General features: G+C 46.3%; 1 protein-coding gene across 1 annotated transcript in view; it reads right to left on the bottom strand.

Annotated features, from left to right (window-relative positions):
* Positions 1 to 16,097, bottom strand: part of MN1 (MN1 proto-oncogene, transcriptional regulator) — a 34,690-nt gene that overhangs the window by 5,732 nt on the left and 12,861 nt on the right. The window lies entirely within an intron of this gene.

Genomic DNA, 16,097 nt, shown 5'->3' with positions numbered 1-16,097 from the left:
TCCCATCACCTTTCTCCTGTTCCACAAAGCCCAGCAGTGTGGGGGTACCACACTTCATGGGGCAACTCACATTACTTTCACTGAACCTCCTGCTACATCAGATACAAAACCAGAACTGAAAAGCTTGTTACACAATCACAATGATACTAAAAAATAATGCTAAACTAGCCTGGAAGTCCCTGGTTTAAACTGGAAAAGGCTTTTAATGCTTGATTATCACAGGATGTCAGAGATCCTCATAACTAAAACAGTATAACACCACCACAGAGGAACTACCAAGGACTTGGGGATGTGAGGCCATAAATGCTGGGAGAAGGAACCAGGCTCCAGAGCAGCACTGCTGCCTGCTCAGCCCTGCTCTGTGTTAGTGCTGCAGTGTGCAAAATCCAGAGCTCTGCCGCACACCTCAGCCAGGCCTCACGCTTGCTTTTCTCTGGACACCCTCCTGCACTGCTCCAGTCAAGGATCCAGCAGCAGCAGGGCAAAGGTGCTCACATGATCTGGACCCAAATGGATTCCAGCTCCCTGCAGTTGGTGTTGGGTGGTTTTAGTCAGTTTGGATAAATAGGCAGCACTGAGGGGCTGAGCAGAAGCACAGAGCAGAGGCTGCTGCGGGATACCCGAAGTTCCGGCAGGCAAAGAGGTGTTGGCACAGATCCCTTCCCAGCACATGGAGCTTCTACTCTTCCTTCCTGTCACCCCTGAGTCCTATAGTTTTGGAAAAACCACAGAGCAAAAATCCCAGACTCCCTGAAAATAACCGCTATTTGACCAGGTGTTCAATTTAACTTACTGTCCAGAGTGCAAGTATACCTAAGACGTATTTTATTTATAAAATATTCAAAACTCAGATGGGATTGTGCAGAAAATTGTGAACAGGAAATGTTTTCCTTACTTGCATCTGTTCACAAGACACACAGTACCCACTGTTTTTATTCTTAGGTCTCCCTGACTGCACAGGACATGCTGGGCTCGGCACAGGAAGAGCCAGTGCCTCGAGATTAGTCCTTGTGACAGCAGCTCTCTTCCTCTCCTGCAGAAAAAGAGGAAAGAGTCCCACAGCTGAACTGCTGCCACAGGGGGCCCAGGAGTCCCAGCAGGGTTTCTGCAAGGGCTGCAGGAGACCCCCCGCAGCCAAGGACTCCAAAAACCAAGGCAGAGGTGGAACATTTCCAGGCTGGGATTGGAGTCAGAGCTCTGTTGCATCAGCTGCGCAGGCACCCCAGCACTAGAACAGAGCTGGTCCTCAGCAATGACTACATGAACAAGTTCATGTGCCACAAGCATTTGGAGTAAAAAAAAAAACTAAGTTTTTTTGCTTTTAAATCACCAAATTATTTCTAAGCCGTTTGCCATGGATAAAATTCATAAGCAAACTACTGATAAAGAAATCAAAGCAAAATCTGTCCCACGTGGATGAACAAGATTCCTCAGCTCGAGAGGAAAATCCAAGTAAAAGAGGTGAGCAGGAACTGAGCCTCAGTTTGCAAAGCCAATACTGACTACCACTGTCCACACAAGCCTTGCTCACCATGGGACACCACTGTGGGAGCTCCTGCTCTCCTGTCTATTGTTAGCAAGCACAGAAAATGATGTATTCAAATCCAAAACAAAGAGAGCTCACAGCAAAGCTTGTACTGGCACAAGAATTCTCAAAGCCAATCTGGATGGAAATTTTCAATGCAATTTACTTTTTTCCAGTATTTCTGTCTTGACAAAGGTGTGATGCTTTCCAGGAAAAAAACCTTTGTAGCAAAAATTTTAAGTTGTGCTGATCGACCTGATGAGAATTATGTTCTTAAGCATGAGATACTGCCTGATGCTTGTCCAGAATAGTAACACTCTCTCAGCAGACCCGTTTCACCATCCACCCTCTCTGCCTCCTTCCTCACAGCCAGTGTCCTGGCACTTCCCAGCCACAGTATCCACAGTCCAGAGAAGTTCTGGTAGCTGAGATGGACGTGACTCGGAGCATTAAAATTAATCAGGTAATGCAAGATGGTGTCACCACATCATTGCCTCGCAGCTGCCAAGTTCCAGATAAATCATTGTCAGTCATGAAGTACCTCACTAAAAGCACGGAATTTTCAAACAAATTATCTCTGAACTGCATAACTGCCTCTAATAGCAACAACTGCAAGAAATTTGTGTTATTAAAAAAAGCAGTACACTTCTAATAAGGGCCATCCTCCACACCCAAGATCCTGAGATGGTCTGGGTGGAGACTTCCCCTCCACACCAAAGGACATGACACAGAACCCGGGACTGACAAAAGCACAACCTCCCTGCGCAGAGGACAGCGTGTGCCACTTCAAAACAGCAAATGCTGAAGCAGGGGTAAGGAATCAAACACCGTATATAAGCTCATGTCACATTCATGTGAAAGGCATGAAACTCAAAGCAGTAAAGTGACCAAAGACCAAAAGAAGTCTGGAAAACGCTCCCCCATGACGGTGTCCTTCCCTTTCTGGTGATGCTGTGGTGGTCTCAAGACACAGTTTGCTTTCAGGTAAGAGCTTCTGACCCAGCCTTACCCAGCCAAACACATTCCAGCCATTCAGCCCCAGACAAACAGCGAGAAGAGAGCGCCCGGCCAGGCTCCCCAGCCTCCCTCCAGGCCCGAACTTCTGCTCTGACCTTGCACATTTAGGAAGCTGCTCTTTCGTTCTGCTCTACTTTGCAAAGGCATACAGCCTTTGAAAAGAAAAGGTTGCTGTTTGTTTGTTTGTTTGTTTACACAGCATTAATGGCAGCGTGGTGACTAACCCAGGAGCCTGGCCAGCGGCATTGAAGCCTGCAGCTGAGACAAAGAAAGAGAACCAGGAGTTCTGCACCACAAAAAATTTCAGTACACACACTACAGACTGCTTTTCTGTATCAGCTCAGGAAAAACACATTTCTCTGGTGAGGTTAGACCCTGGCATGCACCTTACACTGCGGACACCATGTGTACACACCTTCAGTCCCTCCAGCTTCCTTCTCCCTTTCTCATGAGAGCCTGAGCAGTTAAGCTGCTCTATATAAAGCCTCTTTTGTCATGTAGCACCTTCTTATGCATTATGAAAAAACAAACGTTCTCTTTACTGTGGCAACCCCACCAAGCACTGTGCAAACCCCGAGGTGTCCCAATTTTTAAGTAATCCCATTTAAAAAGAGTTCACCTGCACGGCTACCACACATTGCTTGCATCTTCTCATCAGAGAGGAGGCTAATTGAGGGAGGGCTGGTGTAGCCAAGGCAACTGCAGATGTTATGCTGAGACACCGGGAGCTGATGCTACTCTTCAGGTGCTGCTCATGCCATCCTTCTCACCTTTGCCAAAACTACCACCAACAAAAGGACGGAAAGCAGTGAGACACAGGAGCGAGAGCACAGACACAGTCTGGTTGGGGTCTGGTTGGGAGTGGGTTCCTCTCAACATTTCAGCGTTCCTTGGAGATTGAAGTGACAAACAGGAGGTGAAGATCCCTAGAATGGCTCCTTGCCCCAGGGCTCATCCCTTACACTTCTTCACCGCTGTGACACCGCCTCAGCCGCCCGCGCTGCCCAGGGTCCGGCTGCCCGGCACAGCACGGCCCCGCCGCCGCCCTCAATGGCCAGCCAAGCGTGAAGGCCCTGCATTGCTACTGATCTTGTTAAGGCTGAAGCTGAGGATTTGGCCAATAACACTATATTCCCTGATCAGAGATCTGTTTCCCTTCTACCGTCTGATAACCACTCTTAAAGGACGCGTTAATGGGCTTCCCTTCACTCTGTGCCCGTAAAGCAGAGGCCAAGCTACCATAAGAGGGAATAGATTTGAGTAATGATCCCTTATGAGGCAGCAAACCTACATATAGTGTTTAAAATTATTCCCTTAGGACAAGATGTTTTTCACCAAATCTCCCACATGACAGTTTGACATATTGGTTCAGGCACATAGCTCTGCATTTGTACACAGCACAGAAGCATCTCTTTTCAGTTTTTGAGAAAAATAAGGTCTGAAAACATTTCATGTTTCCCTGGACACTGGACCTAGTCTCCACAGATTAATTTATTCCTGAAATTTTAGTTTTAAACACTCCCAAAATTTTATTTTTAAACACAACTAGTTCATTCGTGTTGATAAACAAATGAGCAATCTCCTTCCTCACCTCTGCAGCACTGACAAAGTCCTTAACAAAGGCATTTTCTTGACCCTGGAATACAAGGAGGCAACGGCTTGCATTTGTTCCTAGATACAAACATGGCACCTGCCACCTGCTTACACCATAAACCTGCACCACTTTCAGGTGCCTTCACCCCCGACAACCTATGCCTGCCTTGGGCTGGATGTTTCTGCTGTTCCCAAAGCCTGGAGGGCACAGACTGTCTGGGCCCAGACCGGCAGTGCCCAGCTCTGCTGGCACTCGAGGAAAAGCCCCAACTACCCATTCCTAGAACATTCCTCTGAATTCGATTTTACTTCTTCATTTATTCTGTGTAATCCCTGCCCATAAGATACTTGAAGGTGCTGCTCTCCCCTGCTGCTCTCTGCTCTGTATACACAGAATTCAGTGTTGGTGGTTAAGACGAAAGCTGATGCCAAGAACTCGTCAGGACGAGCTCAGCGGAAATGGGGACAGGTGACTCCTCACGTTGCTGACCAGAAGCACTCTGCAGAGACACCCCAGCTCCAGGGCACCGGCCGCATTTCACTCCATGGCATTTCAAGAAGCCATTTGGCTTGGTCAGCCCCTCAATTTATTGTCAAGGCCCAGCCAGCTGAGCACTCTTTGAGAGCCTTTCTCACGGAAGGAGGGAAGGCTCTTCATCAAACATGCGTGCACAGTGCTGAGCATCGTCCCACAGCACTCGTATATCCTGCAAACCAGGATTAAAGCTCTGACTTTGCTGCAATACACACAAGACTCACCCAAAGGCACGGCACACCCAGGCTAACACAGTCTGTTCACCCTTAATGCTGCTTGCTGCCCACCCCTTCATCAGCCCATCAGCTCTGGCGGCACCCTCTGGTCCTCACAGGCCCTTCCTCCACAGACAGCTTGATTAATTGGAGGTGCCTGAGGCTCTAAAGGGAGCCTGTATCTGCCTATGCTGCAGAGATGTTTATTTTGTTTTCAGTGATCTCCAAGCTGGCATGGGGCTCCATCAGAGCTCGCTGCTTGCACAGAATTCAGATAACAGGAGACACATAGTGCTTGCTGCAAATACATATTTTTCTTTTTTCTCCCTTGACCTCTTTTCCTGCTCCTGTTTTCACCAGGAGCAATGGAAGGATGTGCCCGCCACGACAGGGAGGCTGCCCAAACCCACGGCAGCGTTAAGAGTTTGCTGTCAGGCTGTAGGGTTACAGTCAGACCGTGAGCCACATGCTCGCAGAAAGAAACAGAAGAAACTGGTGAAAAAAATGTGAAGTAGGAAAAATGCTAACCCTGTCAATGGGAAAGGCGGCACTCATCTTACACGTAGCATGACCTTGAAGACACAGAATGAAGGATGTGTGGATGAGGACAATGATATTGCTGTTCTAAAATCCACATTCCCTTCACTGTGCCAGGAGGAGACAAGAGATGGGGAACACATTGCTCCCCACCTTGCTGCCACTGCCCGGCAGGAGAGCAACATGCCACCACGGCTCCGCAGGCAAGTGTGAAACTGCCTACACCTATTTATTTCTCTGGAGGCTACTGTAAAATCACTGTTTTCCAGCCCTATGACTCTCCAAAAAGAAAGGTAAGCTCTGCATCCCTGGAGACGCCAGAAGCTCTGGGCCTTGGGACACCACCAGCTCCTGTACCTTGCTAGATGGCCACAGGGACAACAGACTGTTTCTAACTCATATCCTTCCTCTCTTTTGGCTACCTTCAGTTCCTCTTTTCAGTTTAACACACTGACTTCTCAGGCTGGCTTCCCAGCAAAATACAAACCGCAGAGAGAGGTTCTGCCTACCCCCTTGGTGAAGTGGCTGGTGTTGGGGTTGGGTTCTCACAGAACAAAAGACCATTCTGGGAAACCAGATTCCACCCCAGCTGCATTGCTGCTGTCTGCCAGTCTGGTCCTGCCTACCCCATGCAGGTGAACCACTGCTTGTCTCTGACAGCCACAGAAAGCTGAGCTTCCAATGAGGACCTAACCCAACAGCACAGCTCCAAACTGCTGGTCAGCTCCTGGTGCCATCACCAACACTGTGCTCTCCTCAGCCCTGCCCGAGCAAGGAAAACTGGCATTGCAAATCAAACCAAACTAACTGCCAGCAACAGTCAAACAATGCCTGGACATTTCCAAGAGAAAATAAACCTGAGTCCAGCACCTGCAGCCCATTCCAGCACAGCCGACTCAACACTCACAACATCCATATGCTGCCATCCAACACCAATGAAGCCTCAGGGAGCTCCAAGTTATTTTCCAGGGTCTGTTGTTCTTCCCCCTCAAACAACCTGAACGCTTCTGCTCATTTCTGAAAGGAGTGAACTGCCTAAGCCCCACCCACCAGCTCCATCACACTGGCACTCAGACCGGGCATTGGGATCTGGCTACTCCCACACAACCCTTCCTTCCAAAGGGCTGTCCCAGACATGTCCCAGCCTCTGAATCCAGCCCCCAACATGAGAAGACCACCTCCATAGCAGGAAAGAATACTGGATGACTGATCCTGGGCTTTCCGTGCTGCTGGCATACATCACCTGCTTGCACTAAGTGCTCTGAGCCTATTTTCACTAAGAATGACAAATGACACATCCGTGATGAGTAAGGAAATGCTGGGTTTTGCTTTCAAATTTATTTCATAGGTACACAAACTATCACACGACAGTTTTACACACAGCTCCAGCCCATGCAAAACCCATCTCTTGACTGCCAGAACACACAAGCAAACAAAAGGTTTTCAATAAAATCCAAAGTGGAATTTTCTGATTGCACAGAAGTCTTATGAAATTGTTCAGTAAGCCCTCACTTAAATAAAACCAGTCCTGGACATTGTCTAGTATTATTTCAGGACAGGCCAAAATTGAAAAAAGACGCTACTTAAACGTTCTGCATTTAATCACCACCTGGATATTTCACATGGAAAGGTCTCCAAAAATAAGATAAAATGCTCCCTTTCCACTAGCAAGGGAAGGGGTGTATCAATGGATTTGTAAAGGCAGTGAATAGTTCATGATTATGCACAGAGCAAACAGAAAGGGAAACACATAAATTCCAGCGCTCCTTCAGACTTGTGCAAGAGCTTTGACACTATTGTGAGGGGAAAAATAAACATTACAGTAATAAGTAGGATATTTAGGGCCAGCAGATTATACATGGAAAACTCTTTGCCTTAAGTGAAAACAGAATTAGAGATGAAGATTCCCTTCAAAGAACTTTGTTTGTAGTAATTTAGTTTCAGGATGCAAATTAAATGAGTGCTTGTTAGCCAAGCAAAAGAAGGAAATTACCTCTGAAATATTACCAGTCTCTTGTAAGGCTCAGATACACTTGGCCAAAGACTTTTAGGTGTTTTGTTACCTTATTCCCCAAGAGCTCCCCAAGGACCTGTGTGTTCTCACATCCCAAAGCCAGATCTGCATCCAGCCTGGCTGCCAGGGCTGGGACAGGGCTCTGCTTGGTCCCTCTGCCTCCTCCCTGGCTCTGCCTACAGCTCCCAGAGGTGCCTCTGCCCCATCTATAACTCACAATTACGGGAGACCGTAACACAGCACTGCCACAGGCAAAGTCAATCTCTCCCAGGGGCCTCACACATCTGAGGCTCCTGCACACCAAGAAACGGTGATCATGTGCAGTAATGCTTGGGGTTAAACCACACAAGTTCAAGGATATTCCTGAAAACACAGTGGGAGTTTACCAAAGGCTAACATTAGTGAGAAGGACCAGCATCAAGGATCATTAGCTCTTTTATGCCATTTATTTATAGTCCACCTTGAAACACATCCCATTTCACTTTAGGACACTTCCAGCTGAGGTTTAGTGTCTCAGGAGTGAATGAGGAGACTTTTGGAACCGGAGTTCATGAAAACAAAACAAAAGTTCATGTTCAAGTGTTTACCACTCACAGATCAAGAGAAACGGGAGACCAGAGACCCCAGGTCAAAGCTGGCACCTGCAGAGACACAGTTCAGAGACGGACAGAACAGGCTGAACAGGGCTCTAGGGACCTGGTCTAGTGGTAAGTGTCTCTGCCCATAGCAGGGGTGTGGAACAAGATGAGTTTTAAGGCCTCTCCCAGCCCAAACCATTCTTTGATGCTATGGGGCACTCCTTGACCTGCTCTGTGCTCAGCAGCACTGACTGCTTGACGCTCCAAAAACAGGGTTCCAAATCACTGCCTGCAAGTCCCTTGCAAGTAATTCACAGGCAAACTCTAAAGAGTCTGCAAGAAATAACTATAAATAGCAGAATTGTCAGGAGGCCTGAGCTTCTAAAAGAAGGGTCAAAATCTCTGCTGGAAAACATTTAAGTGCTGGCAAATCAGACTGAGAGCTGATACTATCAACCCAGTACCTCCTGGGCAAATTCTTGCTAGATCTCTTCTGCTGTAGAAAAATCCCAAATTCTGGTATACCCCAAATTTTGACTACACAAAGAGATAGAAATGTCTTCATATAATGGATTTGGCATGTTCAGAAACATCCCCTAAAGCAGCAATAAGGTGTGGTGATTGAGCTGGGGCCAAGAAGTCTGATGGAGGAACAGGGTTTGATTGAACAGCATGTTTAAAAATTAAATCTATCTGAAGGAAAAGAAAAAAAATCATCAGAAGAAATGCACGACCATATGAGGAGCAATGGCAGTGAGCGAAATTCAGCATTTAAAAAACCACACAAAGAAACCTGGCATTCTTAGGTATGGCTGTAAGTGCCACTATTAGGATAAGAAAAATAAAAGCTCATCTTTTACTTCCCATTGTCACATCACTGTGGAGAGTCTTCATGAAATTCTCAGAATAGCAACGAATCAGGAGCAAACAGCTGTTCAAGCAGGAAAGTCACAGGTAGACAGACTTTCCTTGCTTCAACTAAAAAATTAACTCTAAAGTTTCACAGGCCAGTAAATCAACAAAATGGGCCTGAACAACACAGGACAAACAGTCTCATCTTCCAGCCCAAAGCTGATAGATGGGCCTGTGTTCTCCTTCCGGCCGTATGCTCACGTGATTTATGACCCACAACAATTTCAATACTCCTGGAAAATGAAAGAACAACAGACAATTAGTTCATTCCACTACGCCGGGGATTGTGTGGGCTCTGCCCTGCAGCACCTCCCCAAGGAGTGGGGGCCAGAAGCCCCAGCTGCCCCTGTCGAGGGCAGGGGAGGGACACAGGGCTGAGCAGCATCCAAGCACTGGCGCAGGGAGCATAAGAGATTCCCAAGACTTCACTGCACAGAGCAGCTCACAGGAATTCCAAGAGAGATGCAGATGGACTTCTAAACAAAGCCTGGAGTGACAAGACAAGGAGGAATGTCCTCCCTCTGAGAGAGGGCAGGATTAGATTGGATTTCGGGAAGAAATTATTTATTCAGCAAGTACTGAAGCACTGGAACAGGTTGGCCAGAGAGGTTGTGCCTGCCCTCTCCCTGCAGGTGTTCAAGGCCAGGCTGGATGGAGCTTGGAGCAACCTGGTCTAGTGAAAGGTGTCCCTGCCCACAGCTGGAATGAGATGACCCTTCCAACCCAGTTCTCTGATTCCCTTCTGTGATTCGTTGCTATCCCATTTGTAACTACGGCTGTTTGTGACAATTGCTGTTAACCTGGTCTAGATGCAGAAGTACAGACCATGCCACTAGCAGGGCATAAGGAACTCGTCATCTCTACCTGCAGCTGTCCCAGGCAGGGCACTGCCTGCAATGCAAACACTGTCAAGCCAGGCAGGATTCAGCTCTGCAGCACCTGCTTCGCTGCCACAACACAAATGCAAAGGCATCACCAAACAAACAAACAAAATCCTCCACCCCACCCTGAATTAGGCTTTTCCCTCGCACAGGTGAAGCGAAGTGCAAGTTCAGCAGCTTGAGTCATACAGCCAAAACTTCACCCAACCCCAGCCATCATGGCAGAACCAGCTAGGGCTGATGCACTTGTGAACCACCACAGAGCACATAGCTGAGAGCCTGTGAGATACCAAGTCTACTGGCACAACATCTAAACTGTTCATTCTGAAGCCAAGGGTATCCAGACTGGTCTTTAGCTTAACTTCTGAGCGACAAACCCAAGTCACGTGTCTACTCAAAGGCATGTCTCTGAACAGCAGCATCATGCCCTCCATGGATGAACATTTTGTCCACTGGGAAATGTGCCAAATAACTCGGGTATCCATAACGTTACTGCAATGAATTCTGCTCTCTGCCATCCTCCTCAGGTCTGGATCCACACAGCTTCATCCCCCAGCAGCAGAGCTGCCAAGGCAGATGGGCCAGCAAGGCCTCAACAAGAGGGTGAGCAAAATGGCAGCAGGAGCACCTGTTACCCACAGGACCACAAGGATAGAGGATGGAGTCTGAGCTCAGTGTATTAATGTACCCACCTTCCCTCCCTTCCTGCAGGTCTTAAGCAGAAAGCAGCCGTGCTGAAGGAGTTAATCTTGCCTGGAACAACCTATCTCCGGTTTCTCAGAAACTCCAAGGCTGCAGAGCTGGGCTTTCTGCTCCCTGCCTGCTCCTGCCTGCCCTGCCTGCAGCCTGACCCCTGACATTTCCACTCTGCTTCTCCCTGGCATGGAAAACTTAACCATACACAAACAAACAGGCTGGGAGGATAGATAAATGGAACAGAGGAGGAGAAAGCGAAGATTGCTCAGATTCCTTGTCAAGGCCCTGATTAAATAACAGCAGCACCACCAGATGTGGGTGAGGGGCTGGCATTTATCAGTAAACCCTGAAGTCTACAGCGAGACATCTCTGTTTAATTAATCCTGAAAGGGTCCCTTCCCCCTTCTACTTCCCAGGGAGGTTCTGAGGATCTGCAAGTTTAAAGATGCAGTGAATCCTTTTTAGCTCTTTCCTTACAAAACACGAGGGCAAAACCACAGTCAGGATTTACTAATTCTGTGGCAAAGGCTTCCATTGCATGGACATGTGCAGGGAACCCCCACTGAGGGGGTAACTTGGATTTAGTCATACTGAACCCTCTGAGGCAATACACCCATCACGTGACAGCTTTAGAGTGACCAGCTGGAAGCCTGCACACACGTAATCAAACCAGGCATGGATCTGCAGATCTCACCTGGACTCTACTGCCACTCTTACACAATACCCATTTCCCAAGGGATTTCCTCTTCAGCGCCTGATGCAGTTCTACTGTCACCCATTTTTGTAGTTTTCCCACAGTGGCACCAACATCACCCAGCAATGGAAGAGACTGCACATACACATAAAGCAAGACAACTGCAAATTCTCTTGCCTCTGGGCTTTTCTGTAGCTTGAGGAGGACCTTCCAAGGCACCTTCCATTTCAGGAGGTCCCCTGCCCTTTGATCCAACGTGAACACTGTACTAGTGCAGAGCACCACAGTTTAAGCCATCAGCCACGAAGGGTCACAAAACTGGCAAGTTCCACCACACACCTCAGCAGCAGTGCACGAAGGAGCTCTGCTTCCAGGGTGCCTTCACCCCACCACAATGCTCGGAGAGCTGAAAGGTCTCTGAGGACTGTAACAGCTGTGGAAACCCTGGACCCTAGAGAGTTGACAGACCATCAAACCCCAAAACAGCTTCCAACAGAAGAGGCCTCAGTGAGCACTTCCCAAGGCTCAAAATCAGTTCTCAGCAAGGAGCTGGGCAAGGAGGGTCTGGCAGCAGTGCTCAGGCCCCCAGGTCAGCCACCTTAATCACCATTCACCCAACCATCCGTCCAAGCAACCCTCCAACTGATGGTAGAATTACAGAGATCAATTCTTTTTGTGTGGTGTGACTTGCAAAAAAAAGAAAATGAAAAAGTAGCAGAAAATCTCTGTAATAGTGACTTCTGGTCCAATCAGAAGCAAAAGAAGGGGTGAGGGGAAAGTGAAAATTTAAAAGTCTAAGTTCAAATTGTAAAATAAATCTGTAATTCACATCAGCTTTATAAAATTCCCAGGAAAATACAGAGTCAAAACCAGTTATTTTCTTGAGGATCTATATTCTTAAATACCTGGTTTCAACATTATCTCTTTTTAAAGAAGTACTGAGATGGGGGATGAACTGTGAGGAACTGAAAAACGTCTCTGCCTACCCCAAAAAAAATCATTATGCATGACAAGAGACAATCCAGTCTATAATCAAAGACAGAATCCTGACATGTTCAAAGAGAAAATTATTGCAACAACAGTGACTTTGAAGATGAGAAGGGTTTTTTTGATTGAAACAATGGCCATCAAGATTTTTTCTGTAGCATCCAATGTTTAAATGCATCGCTCAGCATGCTGAGTGCCTGCAGGTACACCGAGCACCAACAGCAAAAAACCATGAAAAAATAAAACGGTGACACCTGGGAAATTTCTACCTAAAGTGGAACCAGCAACACTCTCTGAGTGTGACCCACTCACACTAGGGAGCAAACACTCCTACGGATGGGCATGTTTGTCCCAGGGAGTCAAGTTTTACAGGAAAACTCAAGAGCCAGTGTCCCATTAATACAAAACTTGCAAGTTACAAGGCACTACACTAAAATACTTTAATATTTGACACTTGCTTCCAGGGAATTGCATATTTGGCTGCAAAAGTCGTGATCTGCGCTCTTTGCTGAACTAGTGTGATTCACGGAAAATGAATCACAGAAGACAAGTTTGGTGACTAAAAAAACAGCTGTTCTGTAACGCACCTAATGAGCAGTATCGTATTTGCTGCTGTGTAATTGGGAGACTATCAGAAGATGACTATAAATACCCCCTACAAAAACAGAATTTGGATTAAGCTCAGTGTTAGTTGGGTGTAAGAGTCAGACAGAATGTCTCACACCTCTCCTGTATTTCACCTTTTAGGGGAAAGCCCAAGCACAGTCCCCCTGAAGGATAATTTGTCACAGAAATGATGCAAAAGCTGTGCAGCATCAGGAGCATCAAAATTCTTATTTTTAATATTTTTAATCCTGTCTGTGTCTCCATCACTATGAGCATTCCTTATATGTGGGAACCATTTTATTAAAACTATGAAAACACTGAACAATTTATTTAATAAAAGAATTTTCTCCACTTTAACTCAGCAGTGCAAAGCTGTTTAAAGCAGAGTATATCAGCCCTACTTCTTCCACACACTTCTGTTCTCACCATTACATTAAAAACCTTTCACCAAAAATGAAACTATTAAAAAGCAGGAATATATGTTTTAGTTTTCTCTTAGCTGGAACTGGCAAGTCTTTCTGGGGGCATCTCCACTTCAGTTTCCCAGCTACCACAAAGGATTCTCCCTTCATTCTTTCATTAGACATTTATGTATCTTCTGCAGAAAAGGAATATATTGAAACTGATGGCTGTGTGGTTTTGCTGTTGCTGTTCCAGGCCATGCCACACTTGGGCTCCTCACCTGTGCCCCAGGTGTGCAACAATGAACCAGCACAGGCTGAGGCCACAGTGGGCTTGGCCCTTCTCCTTTTCGGGGTATTTGTGGCAGAAATGCCCTGCTAAGTGCCCATGTTCATGTCCCCACTGCGTGGTGGCCACTGGCCAAGTAGTGGAGCTGTGAAAGCACAGCTGGCACCACCACAGTGACAGCCCAAATCCAGCTGTGACAGCAGGGTAAGGAGCACACCCTTTGATGGGGCAGAGTCAGACTGGGTCACCCACCTCGGAACCCAACATCTGTTTTCCATGGAGTGCCCAGACAGCCCGTGGCAGTCAATCCCAGGATATTTAAACCAGGAGCACTGTAGATAAAGACAGATCAATTTTGCTCTACAATTTTAAATGAAACTTTCCTGTTTCGGAAAGGATTTCATTAAGGTGAAAATATAATACAAAACTACCCATTTAGGAAGAACGTGCTATTAATTCTTAGCAGTGTACGTGAAAGAGAAAATTGCATTTTTATCTAAATGGTTTTTTCTGCATAACCCAGAAATTCTAGTATTCTTTTACAGCTCAGTAGTGGGAACTTTTCACATTTCTATTTGGGCCAGATCACTGCGGAAGGCAGTCTTCAGGAACATGTCAAATATAACCCCTGAAAATGTATTCCAAGAGAAGTTCCACAAACTGGAGAAAGGCCAGGAGAGAACACCTTAAAGGATGGTTGAAAAGGAAAAGGAAGAAAATCTCTCTTTCTAAAGATGTAAGCCAAATTTTTGAGGGGGAGAGGAAAAAGGATGCGGTTTAGGGTGTTGTTTTTCCCTAAGGGCCAAGAAGAGTTTCAGTCTTCCCTCTCTTCTTCCTCACTTGAAGCAGAAACGCCTTCTCTTTGATGAAGTTCCCAGTCCCAAATGCACACAAAGAGCAGAATGGGGCCACGTTATCACTCTGAAAAAATGGACATTCTGAGCTATAACATGTACTAGTACGCACAACCAAAACAAGTGTATGCTATGGAAGACTCATTTTATCAGCATAAACAAATGTTCATTTCTCACTACAGTTTGATACCATTTGAAACTGAATATAATCCAAACAATAATTCCAAACAACTGATGCTGGGATCCAAGTTTCCCTGACATACTGCCATCACACAGCAAGAACAACGTCAAGGAAAAGCAGAAGCAGATTCGGAACTGACTGCTTCAAGTTTTACCCCGTTTGCCTAATCTAGTACAAAGAAAAGCAAACGTAAAATTAGAAGTTTTTCAATTTTTCATTTCATCATCAAGGATCCGAGATTCAAGCGAACCCAAACCACAACAGCACAGTGGCCCTGTGTTTAACAAACAAAGCCACTGACTTTCCAGGCACCGCAGCGGAGCTCACTGAAGAAGCTGAAGCTCCCTGTTTTCTAAGCATTGTTCATTTGACATTCTTCACCTCTTTGGTTTTTTTTTTTCCCTGCATTGGCTTTTATTAGCTTACTTCAGAAAATTAATATAACAAAAAATTTTATCTTTCAAAACAGACATTTAAAAGTGCAGCAGTTATGGAAATACAATTGGACAATGAACAGTTTTTATTCCCTCTACCTCGCCACACTCCGCACAGCAAAGCAGTAATTACAGGAATCTACTTCTGGTTTAAGCTCTACAGTAAGCTCCTTCCAAATTTAAGGCCAGCAACCAACCCTTCATTATGCTTAATAGGTAGACATAAAACGTAATTGTATCACAATCTCCCAAGGCACGTTCCCAGCTCTGAGGCTCACACGTGTCTGGCTCAAAGAAGAGATTTTTTAATCTGTTTTTTCCATAAGAGAAACACTGTAGCACCATTGGCATCAGCCACTCCAGGAAAACTACACAAGACACTAAAGGATCTGGAGAACTATCTGGAGTAAGACTTCACTGTGTTGTTCAAACCTCACATTTACAAAGTGGTGTTTGTTGGTCCGCAGTAGCTGGACTCTCCTGCACCAGCAGGAGCCCTGGCAAAGTCAGGACCGTGGTCACCTGCCCCGGGGACCCAGAGCACTGGGAGAAGCAAATTCCCTTCTGCCTTTTCCATTCACACCTCAGGTAAAATAAGTAACATCAGGACACAGGACAGACCACTTTGTCGTGTAACATACAACATGACTTTGATTCGCAGAGTTTAAAAGCAAAGCTGGCCCAAATCACCAGGGCGGCCCTTGAGCTTTCCCCAACACTGCACTGTCCCCCTGCACATTTTCCTGCCATCACCCTCACACCCACCCTGCCAACAGCACAAAGAATTGGCAAATGATGGGATGAAACTTCCATCATCATCATCACGATCCGGAATGAAGCAATGTTTTGCTAATCTCCTTTTGTGATCTGTCTGTTTCAAAGTAGTTCATATGAGATTTGAATTGTACTTGGGACAGTCCTTGTTTTCCCTCTGCCTCCAGAAGCATGGCATGGTAGGGAGAGCACAGGGAGCTGGGCTGCATGTGCTTTCTCCCAGCACAAAAAGAACAGCATGTGCCTATATTTAGAGGTAGAGAAGGGAACTATAGCATCCAGGAAAAAAGGAAATAAATCTTACTGATTTTATCTTCGAAAAAGCATTTGTGTTTTTGGTTTGTTTAAATCAAAAATGTGCTGCAAGCGTTTGA

Source organism: Chamaea fasciata, unplaced genomic scaffold, assembly GCF_029207755.1.
Source record: "Chamaea fasciata isolate MVZ Bird 193981 ecotype frontalis unplaced genomic scaffold, bChaFas1.0.hap1 SCAF_18, whole genome shotgun sequence".
In the NCBI taxonomy this organism is placed as follows: domain Eukaryota; kingdom Metazoa; phylum Chordata; class Aves; order Passeriformes; family Sylviidae; genus Chamaea; species Chamaea fasciata.
Note: the sequence above shows the minus strand (reverse complement) of the source record. Positions and strands in the feature narration are given on the sequence as shown.